This window comes from Mixophyes fleayi, chromosome 6 (genome assembly GCF_038048845.1).
Source record: "Mixophyes fleayi isolate aMixFle1 chromosome 6, aMixFle1.hap1, whole genome shotgun sequence".
Lineage (NCBI taxonomy): Eukaryota > Metazoa > Chordata > Amphibia > Anura > Limnodynastidae > Mixophyes > Mixophyes fleayi.
Window position 1 is genome coordinate 195,941,767 of NC_134407.1, and position 18,370 is coordinate 195,960,136.

Genomic DNA, 18,370 nt, shown 5'->3' on the forward strand with positions numbered 1-18,370 from the left:
CAATAAACATCACAAAGCAATAATACATATGCTAATATACCAGTAGCTACCACCATAAACTTGGCATCCAGTCAATACAAAGTTTACCTGTATAGTGTACATTAGACCCAATAAGAAACTATTTAGAAAGAAAAAGAGATTTGTATCTGAGGGATATTTGGGAGCTAAGCAAGTGGTGGTAATTGTAAGGAAGTGTGTCCAACGCTTTGGTAACACCATGTGTAATTTTAACAAAGGTTGAAGTTCAGAAGAGATAAGGTATCTTAAGTTTATAGTGTAAAACACTTAGCGTACAGTAGCCGGGAACTCAGTTTACTAATGTCGTTTGTCAGCACTTATTATTGACAGCTTTCCATTTTATGTCTGGTGCTGTGACAAAAGGTTAACTGAGAAAACACATATAGTGGAGAGTCGGATGGAACTTAAGATGCATCCAGGTCTGTAACAGTCGCATGTGGGCCATGCTCCACCATCTATCCTCTAACACTTGCAGTCACCTAGCTCACCTTTTCAACCTATCTCTATTGACAGTCCTCTTCCCTTCTGCCTTCAAACATGCGCTCATCCCAACCATTGTCAAGAAACCATCTCCTGACCCTGCCTCTCTCTTCTGCTACCGACCCATATCTCTACTCCCATTCCTTTCCAAACTATTTGAATGGCCAGTCTATTATCACCTCTATGCCGATGACACTCTAATCTACCTTTCTTCCCCTGATCTCTGCTCCTGTGTGTCCGACACTATCTCAAGCTCAACATAGCTTATCATCTTTCCACCACCTAGCATCACATTCCCTTCTCTAATCTCCCTTATTGTTGATGGTGTTGCCCTCTCCCCTGTTCCCCATGCACACCGAATGGGGGGTCATCATTGATTCTGCCCTCAATTTCACTCCCCATATGCAGTCTGTTGCCCATTTCTGTGGCCTCCATCTTCGCAACATTGCTAAGACTCACCATTTCCTCACCCTGGATGCCACCAAGACTATCATCTATGCTCTTGTCATCTCCCAGCTTGATTATTGCAATCTTTTCTCTGGCTTGCCTGACAAATGTCTGTCCCCCTGAAATCTGTGCTGAATGAGGCATGGTGATTAATCTTCCTCTCCTGACGTTTCTCTTCCGCTATGCCACATCTTTCATCTCCATTTACTACCCTACTCCTCTTGATGTTAACTCTCACAAGTTTGGCTCTCTCTACCTCCTATCTCCTCATCCTCTTTGTAATGTTTCCTTTGTTCTAGTTGTGTCTTCTTATGTAGTTGCTTTCTCTATAGTCTCTTGTATTTATATTTACTGATTCTATTGTTTTTCTTGTCCCTTACTTATCTGTAGTTGTTTCAGTTTATTTTTTGTTGTTCCTGCGGCACTGAAGATTCTATGGCACTATATAAAGATGATGATGATGATGATGATGATGATGAAGTGTTAGGAATTAAACACAGGTAGGGTTGGAGGAAGTGTTAGGAAAGCAGTACATTGGAAGATAGTTGGGAATGAGGTGCGGATTGTTGCTGGAGGTAGTGCAAACAGGAATATTCCCAATTATAATGCCCAGAGACAGTGTAGTAGTGAGAGGAATGAAGGAATGTCAATATATTTTACAGAAAGCCTTATCTGCCACATTTTCTTAAAATGCTACCTAGGCAAAGATACTCTTTTTTCTTTTTCTTTTTTTCACTTCAAAAAGTTTCATCAATTATTTGTTTCATGATACTAATTTATGTAAAGGTAGGAATAGGCTAGACAACAGGGATTAACAAACATAGCCTTTTAGCTTTTCCTGAATTACATCTAGCAGGATATTCAGCCAGTTGAGTAACATAGAGGATAAGTATTATGGGTAAATCAGCTCTGCAACAGCCATAGTACCAAATGTTGGCATTTATAAAGCATATTATCAGACGCTGTCCCCGTGACTCCTCGCTTGCCGGGGACGGTCGTCTTCCTTCTCGGAGCACCCTGTTGCTAGGCAATGGGGACGCTCCTTCCGGCTCCACATCGCATGCGGGTCCCATTGCCCCAGCAACGAGACTCGCTCCCCCGCTTCCTGACAGCGGTCAGCCCGTCTGACCGCCGACCCACTGCCCACCAATGAGAGCAGACTCACATGTACAAATATCCTGCTCTGACACCACTAGGGTGCCAGAGCAACTGGTTTCCAGTAATCTAGCCTCCAGCGTTTATGTTCACATATATCCTGATTGCCTACCAGTGTACCGACCCGGCTCTCCCTGACTCAGATTTGGATTCTCCCTTGGTTCTACATTATACTCTCCGGATTGACCTTTGGATTGTTGACTACTCTCTGCTTCCTGATTTGGTACTTCATCTGCCCGCACGGTTCCAGACCTCTGCTAGTACGACCACGATTACCACCGCCATCTCGCAGGTAGCTTCCTGCATGTGACCGTTTGAAGAACTAGAAGACAAGGCTAACCAAATGAAAACTATCTTTAATTTCTCACCAAGCACTGCATTGCTAATTAATGTTGCTCATATGGGTCCAATGTTCACTGCCAAGGTATACTTAGCCCTGATTTGCTGCAAGTTTCAGTCTGGGTTGGTCCAAAAGATTGCAGATCCTAAGCAACATTTGATGGGGCACTATTTGTTGTAATTCGGGGCAGTGGCTGATGGTGTGGTCAAAGTTTAATAACCCTACAGTATTCCTAAATTGCACATGCTCTGAAAATTTCTCTCTGCTGTGTCATGTGTTATGTGTCTTAAGCAATCATTCATACCTTCGTTTTATGACCAGAATAAAAATGATAAAATTAAAAAATACCACATCTCCTTAGGGCGGGCATCTTCCCTCAATTCTCTGACATTGGAGATTTGCCCAGCTTCTTGAAAGGACAATTCCACCAGTACCTGCAAATTAGAATCTTCTTCACTCTGTTAAAGCCGCCTCTCCTGTCTCCACGGTGGAAAACCTCTGCCTCTCCAGTTACTCTTCCAAAGGCTTCATCTCTATGCTTTACAATGCCCTTCTCTTCACTTTAAATGACAAGAAAGACCTACAGCAAGTAAAATGGGAAGCAGATGTGTCCTTAGGGCCAGATGGGTGTAATGATATATTCCAGAGAGCTGCTAAATCCTCTATCAATGTTTGCATCAAGGAGAATGTCTGCAGATTACTCTATTAATCCTACTATGTCCTAACCGGACTCCGCGGCGTCTTCCCAGATGCATTGTGCGCCCGTTGGCGAAATTGCGTCCATTCGGTGTCCTTTTTACATATCTGGTGGAGGTGTCCTAAACATCAGTCATTCTGCAAGGAAGTTACTTCCCTGGCCACAAACGTTATTAATTGACTAATCCCACATGACCCTAAACATATTTTCCTCCCCCTGCCTATCACAGACTTCCCTAAGCACATTAACAAGCTGCTCAGACACATCACAAGTGCTCCAACATGTCAAATATCAGCCTCACCCTCCTTCCATTATGACGGTGTGCATTTGTGTTTGGCCCACATTTCAGACGATACACATTATGAGTTTCCTGAGAAACTCTTCTGTATCCTTTCAGATGTATGGCTCCATGGACTTCCTTCACAACTAACCTCTGCTTATCCTCTAAACCAGGCTCAAAGTTTTTGAGGTCTTGGCCTTTGTATCTGCAAACTAGTGTCCCTCATTAATGTGGACCATCCCCCCTCTCCTTGCCCTTGGCCCTCTTATGTCCCAATTTTACCCTCACTTCCCAGTGTATGTGAAAATGGAAATCGCTAGTTTATGTTCAAGTTCTACATTTTCCGTCTTGTTATAAATTTAATTATATGTATTAACTAAAATCTGTTCTTACACTGATGTAACTGCTACCTGTTATGCTTTTCGATGTTTTCCATAAACAGTATTAACTTTTTAATTTTTTTTAAAACATCACATCATCATAGGGGCATGGTCTTGGTATGGAGACACATGGCTACTCATGAACAGAGATCCAGGTCCCTGGTCTCATAAAAGCCATCTAAATATGTACAGTCGCACAATGGCGAAATGACTCCAAAAAGTCCTGCAAGCCTTCTGGATCATGGGGAGCGCAGAACAACCTGGAAAATCATCTGATCTGCTAATATCTGGCACTCAGAGTGGCCTCCAAAGATACAAAGAAGGGGGGTCCAAAATGACAACAAAGTCTCCTCCTGTCACCAGTGATGAACTGAAGAATGGTAAAAGCCAGAGACATGTCCAGCAACATTGTCATAATGTGAATCTTTTGATTCCAAAGCAGAATCAGGTACAGAGGGGTCCCTGAGACAATATTTTATTCCCTACCAAATACTAAATTTAAATACATGTTCCCAACAGCTGAACACCAAGAGATCGGCAGAGCTGGAGCCAGGGTGTAAAACCCTATAAGACTTAGGGGCACAGACTGAAGCCTGCAATGAATGTGTCAGGGACAGTCAGGCACCAGTCCCAATTCATGTTATGTGCAAGCACATTGATGAACTTGATAATAGTGGGTGGAAGTCCAACGTAGAGTTGATATCCAAATGACTCTCACCAAATGCATCCAGGCCTTGCAGACATGCCAATAGGTTTGGACAGAGACTTTAAGGCGTTATAGGGCCCAAGACGACAAACCACTGCACATTGTATATAACTAACAGTTACCCAAATAGCTCAGGATAGAGCAAGCTACCATAGTATTCAGCAACAGTAATCTATCCTGATAACAGTGACAGACTCAGGACTGAGATAAGGTTCAGTAAACTGCCCTGGAAGTCAGATGGGATATCCTAGACTGAGTCACTGTCCAATATGAGAAGCAAGTTGTAGATTAACAAAATACGATAAGTAGAGCAGGGTTTACAGGCATGTGATATACAAGAAAAGTCTGTGATTCAAAGTTTGTTTGGCAGGCAGAAGACAAACGTAATCCGTTTCCCAATGCAAGAGTCGTAGGCAGGCAGAGGTCAAGGGTTATCCATTTTCCAAAGAAGAGTTCATTACCAGTCAGAAGATAAGAGTTACACAGGTTTACAGTAACTGAGAGTACTAGTACCAGCAGGTCAGACTATCACCAGCATTGAAGAGATAGTGAGACCAGTATATAGAGTGCTTGATAGAGACACCTGTCTCATTCCCATGGCTCACATGCTGAGCTGCAGGTACTGAGCATTCCAGGGCAGAAGCCAACAGTAGTCAAATCAACAGGATAATATGTATGTCAGAGAATTGCACAGCCCTGGCTTCTAACATTCGGAAATCAAACTTTATCAAGACCTCTCAAGGTTTACTCTGGAGCAAAGAAGTGCCTTAAAGCCCCTGTTGCTGTAAATCTGAAATGAGTTGCATTAAGGGGTTTCCCATTTGCAATGATTGCCTAAAAGGACAGGAAGTCAGCAACACTGAAAGGCCAAAAGCAGTTGGGAACCTTCTTCGAAAACTCAGAGTTATCCCCTATAAAGCTCTAACTATGGCCCAACCTGTTGGATAACCTGGGTCTGAATGAGAGAATACGCAACAAGGGTGGCAAAGTCAAAATAGTAGGAAAAAGAAAGTGCAGTGATAACTTGACCATCCCTGACACAGAGGCCTTGGACTTTTTGATGCAGATGAGATCACATCCCCTTTCCTTACTGATACTTTTCTATCCATTAGATCTCCATAGATGTCCTTGAACCTACTATGTCAGCTTCACTACAGATGCTGGATAACCCACAAGTGATAGCAGGAGACTCCACAGAAGGAGCACATAGGAGGATGGTCAGCAAGCCAGGGTCAGGAAGCAGGAGATCCCCAACAGTACCAAGGAGGAAGCAGAAGCAAAGTCAATGAGGCTGAAATCAGGGTCATAGGAAAAGGTACAAAAACGAGCAGGAGTCAGATAGGAGGAGATCAATCAGGTACAAATTACAGGAGTACTGAGAGTGAGACCAGGAACAGCAAACAATGGATGAACTGGCACCAGTCTGCTGATCATAAAGACCAGGCACAGGTGTTCAGGATCCAGGACAAATGATGAGGGCTTAACCCCTTGCAGGCAGGATCTGTTACAGTCAAACCAGCATCCAAACAGAAGATGATGTAGGCAGATTGTGAACATTTGTTTTGATACTAGTAATATACGTCTTAACTTGGTAGAACCTACTTTGGACTGATGCTAATCACAAGTGTTTATAATTTATATATGGTGTAACTATATACCCAGTAAGCTGCATAACAAGTTACAGTCTCAGCTGGGTATACCGGCAGTTGTATAGCTGCAAAAACATAGCAAAACATTAGGGTTTTCCTTATACTAAGGATGTGGTCAACCCCATGTTTTATTGACTCAATAATTTTAGACACATATATTTCCCTTGTATAGTTTTACTTGTACAGGGCCTGATGGCTCTAGTTTACATACCATAATTTCTTGCCTGGACCCGGAAAGACTTACCATAGTACTCCCAGACATTAATGTGCTACACAGACTAGCTTCTGTAGTTGTCACCAGTTTCTGTGTTTGGGACCTGTTAGTCTTCTTTTCCCTTTGCCCCTCTTGCGTTCACATAGAGTTTTTGCTATTAATTATTACGTTTGCCTTCATCAATGTGATAGGGTTTAACATGCCAGATAAAATGTTGTGGTTTAAGAAGGAAAATTTCAGAATAATATTTTTGCAAGATGCCCATTTTAAACTGAGAGTCACCCCATAATAAATAGCCCATACTAACCCAAATGGATCCATAGCTGTAACTCAACCAAGAAAGAGGTGGTAGAGCTCTCTATAGCTTTCGGCACTTCAACAAGCTTTATGTGTAATTCTCTCACAGCCTTGATCAATAATTTACCACATTTATTCCTGTGCTCAAATTTTTTTTGCCTGAGTTGCATAAGAATGTTCAGTGCAAGGGAGTTTTTATGTTCTGGCTCTGCTATTTGCCATCTTAATTTTATTCTAAAATAACATTGCCACTTTTTAGTCTTTGTAAATTAATTTTGCCTCTCAATCAAATAATGCTTGCCCCATTAGCCATAAATCAACGGTTCCTCCTCTTATGGTATGAATAGCAAGTTAGTTCATATGTCATGCTGTTTGAGCTATTTAGCCTATCAGAAGCAGGTCTAAAAAAAATACCTGGGTATTTCTGGCGATTTTTACTAAACCGCCGGCGGTTTAGTTCTTATGAAATTGGTACACATTGCAGGCAATTTGAGTTTTGACCCTCCAAACCACTAGATCAGTCCTGGACAACCTGTGGCTCCAGCTATCAGCTGGATATTCACTAGCAAAGCATGCTGGGGCTTGTAGTTTCACAACACCTGGAGAAGCACAGGTTGATTAGGCCTGCACTAGATAATACATACGGCATTTTGGAAGTGAAACATGGCGTCAATGTGCAGCGATTTCAAAACCATCAAAAAAAGCAGCTTGATACGTTTCCCCTTAAAAAGAGATCTCACAAACCACCAATATCGTCCTCTTTCCACTTACCCTTTCTGGTTCCCCGTGTTTTTGTCTTAAATTTTGCAAAACAAATTGTGATAAATAGTGAAAAAAAAGAGATGAGATCATTACATGTGTACCTCAATTGTACAGTTACATAATTTATCTTAAGTTTTATTGCAGACAACCTGTCTAAAGAAAAGTTAAGTTCAAGCGCCTTACCTCACTTATACCGCTTTCATACTGCCGCCCCGGCAATATCCCGGGTTTTTCAAGGCGGGTTTTTGCCGGGGCTCGGAGCGTCCCAGCTCAGAAACACCATTCATACTGCACCTCGGACCCGGGATTTTCCCGGGTTGACCCCATTCATACTGCACAAGTCTGTGCCCTGGCAATTTGTGGGAGTCATCACCAGAGCAGTTTTCATTGGCTGAAAAATGGTGATGTCATTGAAAGGTGACTGGTTTTTTGAGGTGACACTTTTTCAGTGAAATAAAAGCAATTTTCTCCAACAAACTCCGATTCTGCTTCAGCTTGATCTGCACTCCACCATCCACCATTTCTCCTAAACTCCTTCTCGAATATTCCACGGGCTCCCACCGATGACATCATCCTCCAGAGACAGGCAGACAGCCAATCAGCTTGTTTTCTGTGCAACCTGGGTTGAAAAACCCGGGTTGCACCATTCATATTTCAGGCAACCCGGGTCCGACCCGGGAATTACCCCTCGATAAATCCCGGGTTGAAGACACGGGTTTTTAGACCCGGGATTTTTGACTTGTACCATTCATACTGCACCAAGACCCGGGTCGTTTGAGCTCGCCCCGGCAAAAACCCAGGATTTTGGTGCAGTATGAATGGGGTATTACAAGGACCTCACTAATGCTTCCCCGTACATCTCTAACATCTCTAACCTTGTCACAAGATACACCTTTGCTCAATCACTCCGCTACGTCTCAGTTATTGTTCGCTTAATCTCTATTTGTACCTGAAGCTATCATGCGTAATTTTTTTCATTTATTTGTTATTAGGCTTAACTGTATTCTTACTTCTGTTCTTGCTTATTGCATTCATATATGCCATTCCTATGCTACGGAATCTGTGGCGCCATAAAATAAATAATGATAAGAAGATCTGGATTTTACAAAATAAATGTAGGGTGGGCTTCATTCAAATGAGTTAAAGGGACTTGATCTTTATGTAATATATAAGATACAGGGTTTAAAAATGTTATAATATTCACTAGAAGACCAGGAGGTCCAAAGATGTATTATTGTGTAAAGCAGCAATCACCAAGCCAGCTTTCAGATTTGTTAATAACTGCATTAAGAATATCTGTTTGTGCATAATGTTTGAAGTAGATGTATATCTCTCGCAAATTGCTTGAAGCTTAAGTTTATAACTAAATTCTAACTGCTAAAAACATCTGATTGACTCTCCATTGTAAAAGTAGAATTATACATGAGTTGGGTACTGATTTGGTAGCCAAGGTTATAGGAAATAACATCATAAAACTTGATTTATTAGTAGATCACTTTCACATGCAAAAAAAAATCACCAAAAGAACTTTGGAATGTCTGATAGGGGTCATATCACATAACAATACCCAGCTTAATAAAGCTACCAGGAAAGAATGCAGTAGGACAACACTGCAGATTTTTTTTCTTGTTTAGTAAGTTACAGAACAAAGAATTCTTAAGAGTCGTTGGCATTTAGAGAAACAAATATATATAAAAGGTATAATTTAGAGATGAGTAAAATTTTTCAAGACTGTCCTGCAAAATTCCACATTTGGCTGTGAGACTTTTCATGTTTCACTGGCAGAATTTGACATTAAGGGCTAGATTTACTAAGCTGCGGGTTTGAAAAAGTGGGGATGTTGCCTATAGCAACAAATCAGATTCTAGCTGTCATTTTGTAGAAGGTACTAAATAAATAAAAGCTAGAATCTGATTGGTTGCTATAGGCAACATCCCCACTTTTTCAAACCCGCAGCTTAGTAAATCTAGCCCTAAGTGTTCCAAGTCCTATACTAACAAACAGCTCACACTGCTGGCCAATACGGTAACAAATCTCCGCTCATTTTGAAATTTGAGTGAAAGCATAGAGGCGATGTGTCTCCGCGGTCTGTTTCGGAGACACATCATGGCACCTTGCGCCGAATTGCATCTGTTCCCGGATAAAAATTTCTGAAAATACAACGTGCAGTCCAGAATCTCATTCCACAAAGCAAAAGCAGAACTTACAGTTTGTATTGCCGGATCTTTATACCTATGCAAAGTACGAATTGAACGAAATTCCTCAGAGATTCTCTAGTGGAGTTACAAATTGTTCTACAGGTAAGTGTTTACCTTGTAACTATTACGATCTGAGTTATGCATGCTACAATTTCTTGCATGGCTTAATCGCCTGAGCTTGATTCTGGAGGGAATGTGGAGCCAATGAAGGGATTTACAGAGAGGAGCAGCAGATGAGGAGTGGCAGGAGAGGAAGCTTAGTCTAGCTACAGCATTCAAGATAGATCGTAGTGGGGAAAGGCCAGTGTTAAGGGCAGAGTATTGTGAGGTCCTCAACTGCTAGATCTTTGTGAGATGTCTACCTTGAAGCCCCCTTTCCGAGGAACTTGTTACATTCCACAGTACTCAGTTGCCCCCAGGACTTAAGCTTGGGTAGTAGCACCCGGTGGAGTGGACAAAGCACGGTAGGATTTAGTGAGCAACTAGGATGTTATTAGCAGAACTCAGAGCCAGATAGGCAAGAATTAATGCAGAGTATCAGACAGGCCTAGGTCAGGAGAAGGAGAAATCCGCAGTTCCTTTTAACAACCCAGAGTTCAGGGCAGGCAGAGATTTAAGAGCAGATCTGTTAAACAAGCCAAGGTCGAGAATGCAAGGGAAGACAGCAGTTCATTTAAACAAGGTCAGGGCAGGAAAAGATATGAGAGTAATTCTGTTTAACAAGCTGAGGTCATGCGTAGGAGAAGACAGAGAATCCTTAGAACAATCCAGGTGCAAATACTTACAGCAGAACAGGTCAGGATACAAGGCACAGTAGGTTGAGCAGGAACTATCACCAGCATTGGACTGGCAACAGGAAGTGGTTTATAAAGCCAGCAAAACCAAGCAGAAGTTCCTAGTAGATTGGCTGCATGAGTACAGCAGCGATTGCACAACTGATGCTGTAGACTGAAACCTGAAAGATGCTGGTTGCTATTTTACATTGCAACCTGCTGAATAAATGAGACACCGGCTGAGTGGAGAATCTCAGCAAAAGATCAGATATGCAGCGGTACTTACTGCATAGCTAGACACATGAAAGCTCCAGGCATTGTTTACTGAGAGGGAAGGAATGCAGGTAACAGATCAGGTATACAGATGAGATCCTATTTCTTAAGAGCGAGTAGGATGTAACAGTAGTCAATGCAGGAAATGATGAGCGAATGGTCCAGTGTTTTGGTTACTTCATGAGTGAGGAAGGGGTGTATTTTGGCAACATTGTGGAGGAGGAGGTGACAGGACTGCAAGAGGGACTGGATGTGGGGAGTGAAGCTGAGTCATGGATGACACCAAGGCAGTGGGAGCATGGAAAATGGGAGAGGGGATGATGTTGTCGACTGTGAGAGAGAAGTGAGGAGGGGTAGTGACATTAGCAGGGAGTACAGTAATGAGCTCAGATTTGAACATGTTACGTTTCAGGATGTGTTGGGACATTCGGGTGGAGATGGCAGACAGCCAGTTGGACACACATAATAGGAAAGAGCAAGAAAGGTTGGATGTCATCTGCAAAGAGATGGTGGTAGAGGCTAAAGGAGTGTATTTTCTCTTATAGACTAATAACATTATTAAATCAGGATTTATTTTTTTCTTGGCTAAAGTTATTGGTGATACACTTTTAAATTATTGCTAATATTATTATTTACACTGATTAGCCATTACATTGTCAACTACTGACAAGTGAAGTGAATAACATTGATTATCTCATTACAATGGCACCTGTCAAGGGAAGGGATGTATTAATCAACAAGTGAACAGTCAGTTCTTAAAGCTGATGTGTTGGAAGCAGGAAAAATGGGCAAGTGTAAGGATCTGAGCGATTTTGACAAGGGCCAAATTGTAATGGCTACACGACTGTGTCAGAGCATCTCCAAAACGCCGGGTCTTGTGGGGGGTTTCCCGTATGCAGTGGTTAGTACTAAACCAAAGTCGTCAAAGGAAGGAAAACCGTTAAACAGGCGTCAGAGTCATGGGTGTCCAAGGCTCATTGATGCGCGTGTGCAGCAAAGGCTAACTTGTCTGGTCCAATTCCACAGAAGAGCTACTGTAGCACAACTTGTTGAAAACGTTAATGCTGTCTATGACAGAAAGATGTCAGAACACACAATGCATCTCAGCTTGTTGCATATGGGGCAGTGCAGACGTAGACTGGTCAGAGTACCCATACTGACCCCTGTCCACCGTTGAAAGCAATGGACATGTGAGCGCCAGAACTGGACCATGGAGCAATGGAAGAAGATGGCCTGGTCTGATAAATCATGTTTTCTTTTACATCATGTGGACGGCCAGGTGTGTGTGCATCGTTTACCTGGGGAAGGAATGACACCAGGATGCACTATGTGAAGATGGCAAGCTGGCAGAGACAGTGTGATGCTCTGGGCAATGTTCTGCTAGGAAACCTTGGGTCCTGGTATTCATGTATATGTTACTTTGACATGTACCACCTACCTAAACATTGTTGCAGACAAAGTACACTCCTTCATGGCAATGGTAATCCCTGATGGCAGTGGCCTCTTTCAGCAAGACTGAAAAAAATTGTTCAGGAATGGTTTGAGGAAGGTGACAAAGAGTTCAAGGTGTTGACTTCCAAATTCCCCAGATCTCAATACGATTGAGCATCTGTGCGATGTGCTGGAGAAACAAGTCATGGAGGCCCCGCCTCGCAACCATGCCTCTACAGGTTGGAGCTGTTTTGGCGGCACGTGGGAGACCTACACAATATTAGCAGATGGTTAAAATGTTGTGGCTGAGCTGTGTATATTATTATCTTTTATATAAAAGTCATCACAAATAGTCCACAGTGACGTACATAGGGAGTGAACAGAGTACACAGTATTACACAAGCACAGTTACGAATAATACATAATTATACATAAAAAATTGAGCAGTCAACAACAAATTAATAGAGTATATAGAGAGAACATAGAATTGTTTTGAATTGTTCCTATTTGGTATCAGGCCCGCAGTATCTATGTGTTACTAGAGGTATTTTGACATTTTTCACCTCACCTGCAGGAGTTCATCTCCTCCCCCTGTTGGATCAACTGCACCTGTTTCCCTGACTATTTATTCCCGTTCTCATCACAGGGGCAAGTGCAGGATTTCTACACGGAGGTTTCTGCACCAAGCTGCCAGAGTGGGCATGACCAGCATGCAAGGGGTGTAGCTATCATTTTAGGTAGTGCTGGAATGCTCACCCCATTTCCTTCAAATACACGTGCACTAGTGTTCCCTCTTGAACAAGAACAGAGCAGTGTGAAGCAGGACATACCTCACAAAATTCCCTGCACATGGTACAAAGTCCTGATGGCACCTGTCCAGCTCACAGAAATGGGACTGTCCCACCAGAATCAGGACATTCAGGGTCGCCATCAGGGGGGTACGGGGGGTACTGTTGTATCGGGCCCGGGCTCACCAACAGCTCAGCACAGACTTACCTGGGGCCCGCCGCTGGTCTCCGCTATTCTGTCTTCAGCCTGGATGTCACCGTGACAGCCAGGCACCAGGATCCGATCGCAGGGGTGGAGGATTCATTCCCCCTGCTATCATGTGCTCTGCCTGTGACACATGGGGGGGGGGGGCCCGCTTATGGGGGGGTCCCGGGTGGCACGGGGGGCCCGTACTGGGCCCGATTTTTTCTGAAGGCGGCCCTGAGGACATTTGTCAGACTGTACTGCTCTCTCGTACCTGTTCTTGCAGATTGCACTACCAGCTCAGTCATAAGCTCAGTTGCTGCTTGTCTGGATCTTGGAATGTTGGGCACATGATAGACACATGAAATACGAAAAGCCTAGCAATGCGTGAACACTCTAAGCTTCCCTCCCCCTAACCAGCCTCAACATTACTAGCATTCACATTTAATAAATAGGCCTATTTCCCTCAACATGCCCTGACTACACCTATTTTCACCTCAAACAGCTCCAAAATTAATTTAGTATTCACAATTAATAGCCCCTAACCCTGCATTAAATAGTCCTATGTTAGTACCTTAAATTTATAGGCACTAACATAACTCTACTGTTAAATTAAATGGACACCACAAATAAATGAATGCCTCCCACCCACTATTAAGTATTTAGCTCACACTCTCAACATTAAATGATTAGCCCACTCCCCACATAACATTAAGAGCACCGGTACCCCACACTTAGCTTCTTCCATCTGACGCTATATTTTTCAGAGGCTCCCTTCTGTATGTCTTGGGAACAACATTGTAAAGGGCCACAACGTCAGGGGAAAACAGATCTTCATGTTGGAGATTAGTCTGGTGATAGGTCTCTGACAACAACTTTTATTTAGAAGAACTTGTTGAATACAGCCACTACCTGGCAGTACCTGGTGAAGAGCTAACTGCAACCTCTCTGGCTGCTCGAGTGTTCAAGTCTTCTGAAGAACAGCGTGACTAATGCAAACTGTGGTGTTTGTACCCCTGCCTGTATACAGGGGCCTCCAAGATTAATTTCAGACCCTGGTAGAGCAACTTCTTGGGCCCCCCACCATTCATATCAAAGGGAATCTGGCCACACAGTGTTGGCAGACGCCCATGTATGTTAACAGTATAATACACTGTATACAGCTAGCTACCCCTGTATGTTAGTAAAATGCTAAGCATTGTAGAGACACTCAGTCCTTAGCATTAATATACTATATACAGAGCCCTGCCGGATATTGCCTTTAATAAAATTCTTGTTTTAAATACCGCCGGCAAATGGCTGAAAATTGGTAATTTGACATAACTGAAGATTGATACATTTACACCTCTGTGTAAGTATTTAAGTTGTGATCAGAAATTTTTAAAAATGAATCAAATGTTCATTGAGAAATCAATTCTGTTTGTTGTAAGTAAATTCCAGTAAGTTATATAATATTCCTCTGGAATCTTGATTGTCTCCTTCAAATTATTTACAGGACTGAATCTTTCTACTTCTATTTTTACAATAATTGCTACATTCTGCCTCACCAATTTTGCATAGTAACAGTCACAAATAAATTGGAATATCACCAAATATTATATAGTGTAATGTCTTAATATATTTATTAGTTAATTTGTGTCTTTCACTCTTTTTAAGACTGTTGCGCTATTTTATTGAAAAGAACAGCTCAGATTTTCTAAGTGATGGATAGAGATGTATATTGATATCAGTCTGAATATATTACAGTCTTATTAACATCACTACTATTGCTTTCTTTATAGTACTCTGATTTAAGGCTTCTCTGCCAACTCTTAGGGGTAAATTTATCAAGCTGCAGGTTTGAAAAAGTGGAGATGTTGCCTATAGCAGCCAATCATATTCTAGCTGTCATTTTGTAGAATATACTAAATAAATGATAACTAGAATCTGATTGGTTGCTATAGGCAACATCTCCACTTTTTCAAACCCGCAGCTTGATAAATTTACCCTTAGTCACAAATGTTCCTTAGTAGCAAACACTGTTATAATCTTATTAATACACCACAGCCTCAGGCTCTCCAACGGTGGTGGGACTACAGATACCAGCATGCCATGGCATACCAGAAGTTGTAAATATTGACAGTGCATGGTTACCTCAGTAGGACCCTTAACCAGTGTGATAGCAAATAAACATCTTGCTTCAAAGACCTGCTTGAAAACATCTTCAATATTGCTGCATTCCTGTGATCTACAGATTAGACCCAAAATCTAATCCGTTCTCCGACTGTCTCAGAGGTTTGGACCCAAGCGTTTCCAGTACCGCTGCTCTGCCTGCTACCCAGCAGCCCTGGTCAGTGTGATAGGCCAGGGAGGAATCCATGCACAGCTTCCCTAGCAGCGTCAGTTACCCAGAAGAAACCCGGTTCTGGATGCCGGTAAAGGAGTCCGGTGGTGGCAGCTCGTGTAAGCTCCTCCTACTGCGGAAAGAGGGCGCATTTGGGATAACGAAAGGGAATGGTGGCAAAGTAAGCCCAGCCGGTTCCCAGCAACAACAGACAGGGTGGCATAGGCGGTGCATCCTGTCACAGATGGCGTTTGATTATACTTTATCACAATTCATAACATACACTATTTCATACGATAAACTAATCCTTTTACCTCACTATTGATCAATGGAACATGTGGCTCTCTGTTCACTGTGGCTAAGGGATCAAGACAATGGAGTCTCCTTTCTCCACTTTTATTAAATATAGCCCTTTATCCTTTGCTTATTATGCTACAATAAAGGCAAGATTTCAAGGTAAACAAATGGGCAACACAGAAATTAAAATCAGTGTTTTGTCAATGATCTTTCACAATTTACCCCTTATGTTCCGCCAGATCCCCAGGTTGCAGCAGAGGCAGGCAGCGGCATTTTCAAAACAAGGTTAAGCCCACTGGGACCTGATCTCCTCTAGTTACTACATTTAGGTTGTTCTGTATATACTTATTTATTTTTAATATCTAGTCTGAAAAAAAAAAGAGTCACGACTAGAAGGAGGGTGTCGAGAGAAAAGAAGACGTGATATTAGAAGGATCAGAGTACAGGAGGGGCTGTTGTAAATAAGGCGATCGCTAGGCATGAACGACACAGGGAGTAAGTGGTAACGGAGAGCATGCATGAAAAAGTGTAACTACTAAGTAACCCGTGGAGAATAACAGAAAATAAGCACCTGTGCAGGGGCAAACGCAGGATTTGCAGAGGGGGGTTTCCACACCACGCCACCAGTGGGCGTGACCAGCATGCATGGGGGCGTGGCTATAATTTTAGACAGTGCTTGGCTGCTCTCCAACTCTTCCTATCCCCATAATATACATGGGCAATGCTGCGTGCACTACTGTTAGGTGCAGCTCACCCTTTTCAAGCAGAGCCGTGTGAAGCGAGGGCAGTGTCCAGCCACCTCAATTATACAGTGCCCCAGGCTTGAAGGGGGTTTCCAGGCACTGTGCCCCCCTCGGCTTGCCTATACTGTGAGAGGAGCAGTGAGATTGTTCCCAATTGTTAAACACTATGGAATTTGCTGTTATATAAATAAATGATGATGATAAGTACTGAGTATGGGTTGAAGGTGAGGTCACAAACAGCAAGGTAAGAACATTGTGATAAAGCATTTTTAGAGAGTATAGCTTGAAAACATTTCAATGGGGAGTGTCAAAGTTGTGCACAAAGCAGGTATATTAGGTAGAGGGAAACAGGTGCTGGTTTTGCCTTTTATTAAATTGCCTTTTTAAATATGGCTGGCAAACTTGCAGAAAATTGTAGATTTAACAAAACCAGACTTTCATACATTTACCCCTAGCTATGCAACCTAGGGGGGAGATTCAGTTGCCGGCGATGAAGCGTGCAACAACATCACATTCTTCACATTGCCAGCAATTAATAGTATAAGTCTCCGCTCCCTTGCACTTCTATGGGGTGTGAGGAAAAATCAGCAGAGATTTCTGTCAAATCTTCGCCGTGAAGTGTCTCACGGATGTTTCTGGCTAATTGAACCTCCCCCTAGACATTTAGAATCCTGAAAATGGGACAAAATAAGCCCCACTCCAAATCCATCCACAAACCGCCCATATTTTGGGTAAAACCTCACCCACCTTTCTGTTAAGTCCCTCCCCTTTGGCAGCCCACTAATCGGGATGACCTACCAAAATCGGGACAGTTGGAGGGTATGGAATGTAGTCTACAGAGACTGAATATGTGAGGGTTACAGAGACATATGATCAGTAACTGGAATCAAACCCCCAAACCCCCCCCCCCCCCCCTCCACCCAAATAACCTCACACGACAAAGGGCAGCAGTACAATTTTTAAACATATATATAAAAATATGAGTTGGGTACACATTTCCAACGAAAGAAATACCACGAAAAACGTGCATAGCATTGATTTAATAAAAAACAGCACATCCGACTGCAGTCTAAGTGCCTGGTACAGAGCGGTAAGGGAAAATTATCAGTGATTTAATAAAAGACACAAATATGATTGCAGCCTAAGTAACTGGTGTATTTTCCAAACCAGAAATTTTTATACTTATGTGATGGTTTATTAGTGATTGGTTGTACAACAGAGACAATTAATTATGCCAATTCCTCTGTAGCAAAATCTTTCCATTAAAGATATGAGTTTAACATAGAATTAATTCCTACTGAAAAAAAAATCTTTATTGATGTCTGGGCAGCATGGTGGCTTAGTGGTTAGCACTTCTGCCTCACAGCACTGAGGTCATGAGTTCAATTCCTGCCCATGGCCTTATCCGTGAGGAGTTTGTATGTTCTCCCCGTGTTTGCGTGGGTTTCCTCCGGGTGCTCTGGTTTCCTCCCACACTCCAAAAACATACTGGTAGGTTAATTGGCTGCTATCAAAATTAGTCTCTGTGGCTGTGTGTTTGTTAGGGAATTTAGACTGTAAGCTCCAATGAGGCAGGGACTGATGTGAATGAGTTCTCTGTACAGCGCTGCGGAATCAGTGGCGCTATATAAATAAATGGTGGTGATGATGTCTCCTTAGAGGGGTTGGCATAGGTTGCAAAACAGATATAATTGAATTAGTCACCATTCACTGTTCCTTCAATTTATTGTCAACCTTAAATTGCAACTGGTTTGACAAGGGGATTATAGTATTAGATCTCTTGCAGATCACTCTGTTATAAACTCTCTTATGATAAGACGAGCTACAGAGAAATTTGAACTACCTCACTTGCACGCATTGGCTTTATCCCAGCACATTATGTAAGTGCAGCGATTAAATTCTTATCACCATTAGATTAGCCTAACTCCCTGGATC